Below are 6,906 nucleotides of genomic sequence, written 5' to 3'. Positions count from 1 at the left end.
AATAACACATTTAAAACATCTAGTATATATTTATAAAAGTACATAATAAAGATTGTTCTGTGCAAATAAAAAGAACAGCAAAAACAGCATAGTTCACAAATAATACTTTTGAGAGGGAAAGCACTTTAAGACTAGTGTGTGTGTGTGTGTGTGTGTGTGTGTGTGTGTGTTGTGTGTGTGTGTGTGTGTGTGTGTGTGTGTGTGTGTGTGTGTGTGTGTGTGTGTGTGTGTGTGTGTGTGTGTATGTAGAGTTTGTGCTGCAGAGTGGGCTATCTCTATGACTGGCTGTTGATAGACTGCCTCATTCTCCACAACGGGAGGAAAGGTTATCTCAGTGTGTGTGCGACAGCAACGGAGAAGGAGGGAGATGGAGTGTGTATGTGTTCCTTCCACAATGGATGAAAGGTTATCTTTTACACACACCATTTTCTGTAGACTTAACCCCACCCTGTGAGGTCATGGCTCTGATGTCATATGGCTTAATTTTAGAAAACTTGGCACATTGAGTGAACAATGCGTAGAGTAATTCTATAGAGGCAAGACTATCAGCCAGCTGAGAAAACATCAAAGAACATGATGTGCGTGTGTGTGTGGTTTTTCAATGTTTTCCCCGGCCTCGTGTCCCCTGTCCTGCGCTATGTGGTCTCAGGTGGTAAGAGTAGAGCTTGGCTTGATTCATGGTGTCAGTCAAAGGCACACAGTCTATACCGCTCACTAAAAAAGACAAGCATTTAATAACTTTTGTAGAAACTTGTACTTGATAAATAAAGGTGTGTTTGTGTGCACAGGCACTTACACTGGCTCTGGGTGCGTTGAGGGATGTCCAAGAGCAGCTGAGACTGAGAGTCCCGAAATGAACGCCCTCGTCTGGACTTTGAGTTGCCTAAAGGGCAGTAAAGTAAAGAGCTGATGAAATTAAGCTGTCCAGCTACATAATGTGAATGGTTTCTGAACACAGGTAGTTGATGTTGGATACCAAAGCCTGGGGCGCTCCTTTAACTGGTTGATCTAGTCCAGAGCTCACACCCACACTTGAGCTATGCTACGGTTGTCTTTATGTAGTGTATCCATGGGTGTTACTTCAGCAAAGGCCCTATAGCTCAGTGGTTAGAGCACTGGTCTTGTAAACCAGGGGTCGCGAGTTCAAATCTCGCTGGGGCCTAGTAAATGTTTTGGTCCTGTAAATATTTTTTTACAGGACCAAGGTTGCCAGACCCTTAGTGGACACAAGCCAGCAAGAGGCTTAAGACCCCTACTAGAATAGGCCACGGAAATTGCTCGAACTATCCAGTGGGAAAGGCGCTCTTTAGGCACAGGCTTTTCTATATGTGGTTTAGCGCAAGCTACAAACAACTGGTCACTTTGTCTAAAACTCTGGATTCTGTCCATATGGATACGCAGAGCACAGACTGGAAACAAGGTATGCAGCCACTGTGGCATACCTATTTGGGGAGAACTCATTTCACAACCTCTACACTGAAAGAGCGTGGATTTCTCCTACAAACGTAGCTGAAGCTAAAATAATCAATAGAGCTGTCTTCAAGCACAGAAATTTTACCTTCTTGGCTGAAACCATCCTCACGGTAACAATCTGAGACAGGAAATCTTGTTTCTTACACTCGTGGAGCACAAATGAACAGTCTGGAGAGACTCTCACATGATGGTGGCCGTCACAGTGAGGGTCTAGTCCCTGTGATCCTACCCACTTCTGAAAGTCCCATGTTCAGTGGCATCATCACTACAAAGGAAGCTAGCAGCCTCTGGGACTGTTTGAGGATAACTTGGGTTGCCTCTGCGAAACAGTGCTAGGGATGACTGTATGGCCAATGTTCTCTTTGAGGACAGAAATGCTCTCACCCAGAGACGTCTAGAAAGTAGTGCGTTGAGTTGGTCTCAACGTGCTCTTTTCCACACTGACTGGAGGCAGTTGGGGGCTGCCACCAGTCAGTCGTTGGAGTATGTGGCTACCCGAAAGCCTTTTCCCCGAGCAGGGCCACTGCTGCCTCGGTGCATTTTACAAACACCCTTTTGAGATGCCAAAAGGCAGGACCACAAACTCATATGCTATCTCCTGGAAAGCAAATCTTAGATACTTTCTGTGTGGGGGGATATATGAGGATGTGGAAAAAAAACGTCCCACAGTAAAGTGTGGGTGAAATTAAGGTTTCCAGCAATGCAATGTGAATGGTCTCTGAACACAAGGCAGCTAGTGTTGGATACTAAAGCCCTGGGCACTCCTTTAACTGGTTGATCAAGTTCAGAGTCCACACCCACACTTGAGCTATGCTACGGTTGTCTTTATGTAGTGTATCCATGGGTGTTACTTCAGCAAAGGCCCTATAGCTCAGTGGTTAGAGCACTGGTCTTGTAAACCAGGGGTCGCGAGTTCAAATCTCGCTGGGGCCTAGTAAATGTTTTGGTCCTCCTCTAGGTGGACACATAAGCCCCTTTTCCATTAGAACCTACTCAGATCAACTCGGAACGACTGGTTTTCCATTACAATCAAGTACCACAGAAAGTGCGTTGTTGTCATTATAGCAACTCGGCTGAGCATCCCATGACGTATTTGGTATGCATAACAAACGCTACAGCAAAGGTGGACGTCGAGGTCACTGTATACCTGCTGCTCGGTCTGTGAGCCCTTACAGGCTGGCTAAGTGACGCCCATGTCAGGAGAGGCTAGGGCCTCCCTATATAATCGGCTGACATAGCGTCAGATGTAATTCAAAACAAGCCCACCTTTTCCTCACTTCCCTAGCAAAGAGGGTGGTCTGGTGAAACACTCGCTCATACTACTCATAGAACCGGGGTTATAGACATAACCTTAAGTTCTCTTTCATAGCATTCATTTTGTGTCACACTAGGGGGACAAATACTAACTCCCGGATTGCCAGACATGCATGTTTAGAAGACAACTGTCCCCAGTAGTACTTCACAGGGAAGAAGCTCCCAGCTGTGAAGAACATGCACTGAGGACTGAATGTGCCTGGTTAGGTGCTGTTATATTTAGCCTGTAAAATCTAGCAAATGTGTGAGGTGAGGCCCAGGATGCAGCTGCACACATCGCCTGGACAGAAACTCCCTTAAAAAGAGTCTTGATGCATTCTTAATCATCCAGGTAATTAAATCTCAAAAGATTGATTCTGTTCATCTGGACGTAGCAAGTTTTCAGAGGGAGAAATGTTTCGTCACTCATCCAAGTGATTTTTTGCTTAGGCATCAGTTGTCCTTCTCTCCTAAAGATTTCTGATAAATGTCCAGCTGGGATAACCACATTTACTCAGGGCCTTCTTGACCTGATGGTCTTCTGCTTCCGTGGCTGCTGTGTCTGTAGGGATGGTGTTCACTCTATGGTGTAGCGTCCTGATGACACCCAGTTTGTGCTCCAGTGGATGATGAGAGTCAGAACTTAAATACTGATCCGTATGCACAGGTTTACAGTACACATTAGCTTTTAAATGTCCCCCATTACTGATGGAAATCTCCCAGTCTAAGAAGGCCAACCTGTTGCCCCAGCAGACCACACTGTAAAAGTTGGCTGAGGTAAACACAGAGTCATAGAAGGTCTTCAGGAGTGGGACCTTCACTCCAAAAGACCTGAGCAGGTACAGCCTGCTCTTCCCTTTTCTGTAGAGAGCATTTGAATTGTGAGTCCAGTCCAGTTTATTGTTTAGATGAACACCAAGGTACCTGTAGCTGTCTACAGTTCCATACCTTGGATGTTTAGTGGTTGCAGTGGAGGATGTTTGTGCCTGTGGAAGTCTACCACCAGCTCCTTGGTTTTTCTAGTGTTGATCTGGAGGTAGTTCTGCTGGCACCAGTTCACAAAGCCTTGGCTCAGTTCTCTGTAACCCTTGTGGTCCCCATCAGTGATGAGGTCAACTATTGCAGAGTCGTCAGCGAATTTCTGCAAGAAGTACTGGGTGAAGTTGTGAGAGAAGTCTGCAGTGTAGATGGTCATCTCTCACCTTTTAAACAAAACCCAAGGTGTTCTGGGTGTGGTGTTCAGAGCTGCCTACCAGCGGGTTGAGGATCGAAGCCAGAAACTTGGAGATGTTATAGGTGACGAGTTGATCATACAGACAATCGGTCTTAAAGGTGCACCCTGTTTATGTATCTTCGGTAAACCATACAGACTTGGTGTAGATCCCCTGGGTATAGCCTGTGGTATGAGGTCCGGTCAATAGCCTTGTCTTGTTCTAACTGCTTCAGACAGTCTATCACCCTCTTCCTGTAACCACTTCCTGGGTCTCGTTTCAGGGGCTCATAAGTATTTTCATCACTGAGTAGTGACAAATTTCTCATGATAGTCTTTCTGGTTTAGCAATACTGTGCACCTACCCTTGTCTGCCGGAAGGATGATAATGTTGTTGTCATTACTAAGTGATGTGAGTGCCTTCCTCTCCTCCATGGTGATGTTGGATGCTGGGGGCTTTGCATTGCTGAGACAGGCCGAAACTTTCATCCGTAGTTGCTCTGCTTCCACTTCTGCAATATTGTTGTTACGAATTGCTGTTTCTGTGGCTGTGATCAGCTCCACTAGCGGGATTTGTCTCGGTGTGACAGCAAAATTCAACCCTTTAGCAAGGATGTTTTTCTCTGTTTGGGTGAGCTGTCTGTCAGACAAATTCTTCACCCACTTGTCCACATCCTCGGTGTCGCATCCTTGTCTCTTATGGCTGCTAGGACACTCTCTGTATTTTGCTATGGTTTCCGATGTAAAACAAGTAAGTTGATCAATGGTCTTTGATCAATGGTTTTTGATCAGTGGGCTTTGATCAGTGGTTGTTGATCAATGGTCATGACGAATTTGCATATTAATGATCAAGGAACTGACCCCAGCCCATTGTTCACTTCAGTGGGCTGTTTCAGTCATTGTGCAAATGTACTGTTTATAAGATTTGGGGAAACCTGCAGTCAGCTGAGACTGAAGAAGTCACTTGGATGAGTGACGAAACGTTTCTCCCATGAAAACGCTACGTCCAGATGAACAGAATCAACCTTTTGGGATCCCTTAAAGAGGGGTGTCAACTCCAGGCCGTCAAGGGCCGGTGTCCTACAGACTTTAGATGTATCCTTGATGAACACAGCTGATTTAAATGACTAAATTACCTCCTCAACATGTCTTGAAGTTCTCCAGAGGCCTGGTAATGAACTAATCATTTGATTCAGGTGTGTTGACCCAGGGTGATATCTAAAACCTGCAGGACCGGCCCTTGAGGCCTGGAGTTGGACACCCCTGCCTTAAAGAGAGTCCATGAGGTTGCCAGACCCTTAGTGGAATGTGCACACAGGCCAGCAGGAGGCTTAAGACCCCTACTAGAATAGGCCAGGGGAATTGCTCCAACTATCAGTGGGAAAGACGCTCTTTAGGCACAGGCTTTCCTATATGTGGTTTAGCGCAAGATACAAACAGCTGGTCACTTTGTCTAAAACTCTGGGTTCTGTCCATATGAATATGCAGAGCAAAGACTGGAAACAAGGTATGCAGCCACTGTTGCTCCTCTTAAGAGAAAGGCAGCAGGTAAAAGGCCGGCAGTTCCATAGGGGAAAGTATCCAAATAACTTTTGGGGAAAAGGTGGTGTTGAGTGGCATACTGACCTTCATCCGGTTGTCTTTATGTAGTGTATCCATGGGTGTTACTTCAGCAAAGGCCCTATAGCTCAGTGGTTAGAGCACTGGTCTTGTAAACCAGGGGTCGTGAGTTCAAATCTCACTGGGGCCTAGCAAATTTTTTGGTCCTGTAAATATTTTTTTACAGGACCAAGGTTGCCAGACCCTTAGTGGACACAAGCCAGCAAGAGGCTTAAGACCCCTACTAGAATAGGCCACGGAAATTGCTCGAACTATCCAGTGGGAAAGGCGCTCTTTAGGCACAGGCTTTTCTATATGTGGTTTAGCGCAAGCTACAAACAACTGGTCACTTTGTCTAAAACTCTGGGTTCTGTCCATATGGATACGCAGAGCACAGACTGGAAACAAGGTATGCAGCCACTGTGGCATACCTATTTGGGGAGAACTCATTTCACAACCTCTACACTGAAAGAGCGTGGATTTCTCCTACAAACGTAGCTGAAGCTAAAATAATCAATAGAGCTGTCTTCAAGCACAGAAATTTTACCTTCTTGGCTGAAACCATCCTCACGGTAACAATCTGAGACAGGAAATCTTGTTTCTTACACTCGTGGAGCACAAATGAACAGTCTGGAGAGACTCTCACATGATGGTGGCCGTCACAGTGAGGGTCTAGTCCCTGTGATCCTACCCACTTCTGAAAGTCCCATGTTCAGTGGCATCATCACTACAAAGGAAGCTAGCAGCCTCTGGGACTGTTTGAGGATAACTTGGGTTGCCTCTGCGAAACAGTGCTAGGGATGACTGTATGGCCAATGTTCTCTTTGAGGACAGAAATGCTCTCACCCAGAGACGTCTAGAAAGTAGTGCGTTGAGTTGGTCTCAACGTGCTCTTTTCCACACTGACTGGAGGCAGTTGGGGGCTGCCACCAGTCAGTCGTTGGAGTATGTGGCTACCCGAAAGCCTTTTCCCCGAGCAGGGCCACTGCTGCCTCGGTGCATTTTACAAACACCCTTTTGAGATGCCAAAAGGCAGGACCACAAACTCATATGCTATCTCCTGGAAAGCAAATCTTAGATACTTTCTGTGTGGGGGGATATATGAGGATGTGGAAAAAAAACGTCCCACAGTAAAGTGTGGGTGAAATTAAGGTTTCCAGCAATGCAATGTGAATGGTCTCTGAACACAAGGCAGCTAGTGTTGGATACTAAAGCCCTGGGCACTCCTTTAACTGGTTGATCAAGTTCAGAGTGCACACCCACACTTGAGCTATGCTACGGTTGTCTTTATGTAGTGTATCCATGGGTGTTATGTCAGCAAAGGCCCTATA

The 6,906-nt window shown here is 46.0% G+C and overlaps 3 non-coding genes across 3 annotated transcripts; all 3 read left to right on the top strand.

Annotated features, from left to right (window-relative positions):
• Positions 1-1,089: 1,089 nt before the first annotated feature.
• Positions 1,090-1,162, top strand: trnat-ugu. Its single transcript has one exon. It is a non-coding gene; the product is annotated as a tRNA-Thr (tRNA).
• Positions 1,163-2,333: 1,171 nt separating this feature from the next.
• trnat-ugu lies at positions 2,334-2,406 on the top strand. Its single transcript has one exon. It is a non-coding gene; the product is annotated as a tRNA-Thr (tRNA).
• A 3,247-nt stretch (positions 2,407-5,653) lies between these two features.
• Positions 5,654-5,726, top strand: trnat-ugu. Its single transcript has one exon. It is a non-coding gene; the product is annotated as a tRNA-Thr (tRNA).
• The last annotated feature ends 1,180 nt before the right edge of the window (positions 5,727-6,906 follow it).

Source organism: Haplochromis burtoni, unplaced genomic scaffold (assembly GCF_018398535.1).
Source record: "Haplochromis burtoni strain Fernald_Lab_line unplaced genomic scaffold, NCSU_Asbu1 Contig_230, whole genome shotgun sequence".
In the NCBI taxonomy this organism is placed as follows: Eukaryota; Metazoa; Chordata; class Actinopteri; order Cichliformes; family Cichlidae; genus Haplochromis; species Haplochromis burtoni.
This window is presented reverse-complemented; position numbering and strand designations above follow the sequence as displayed.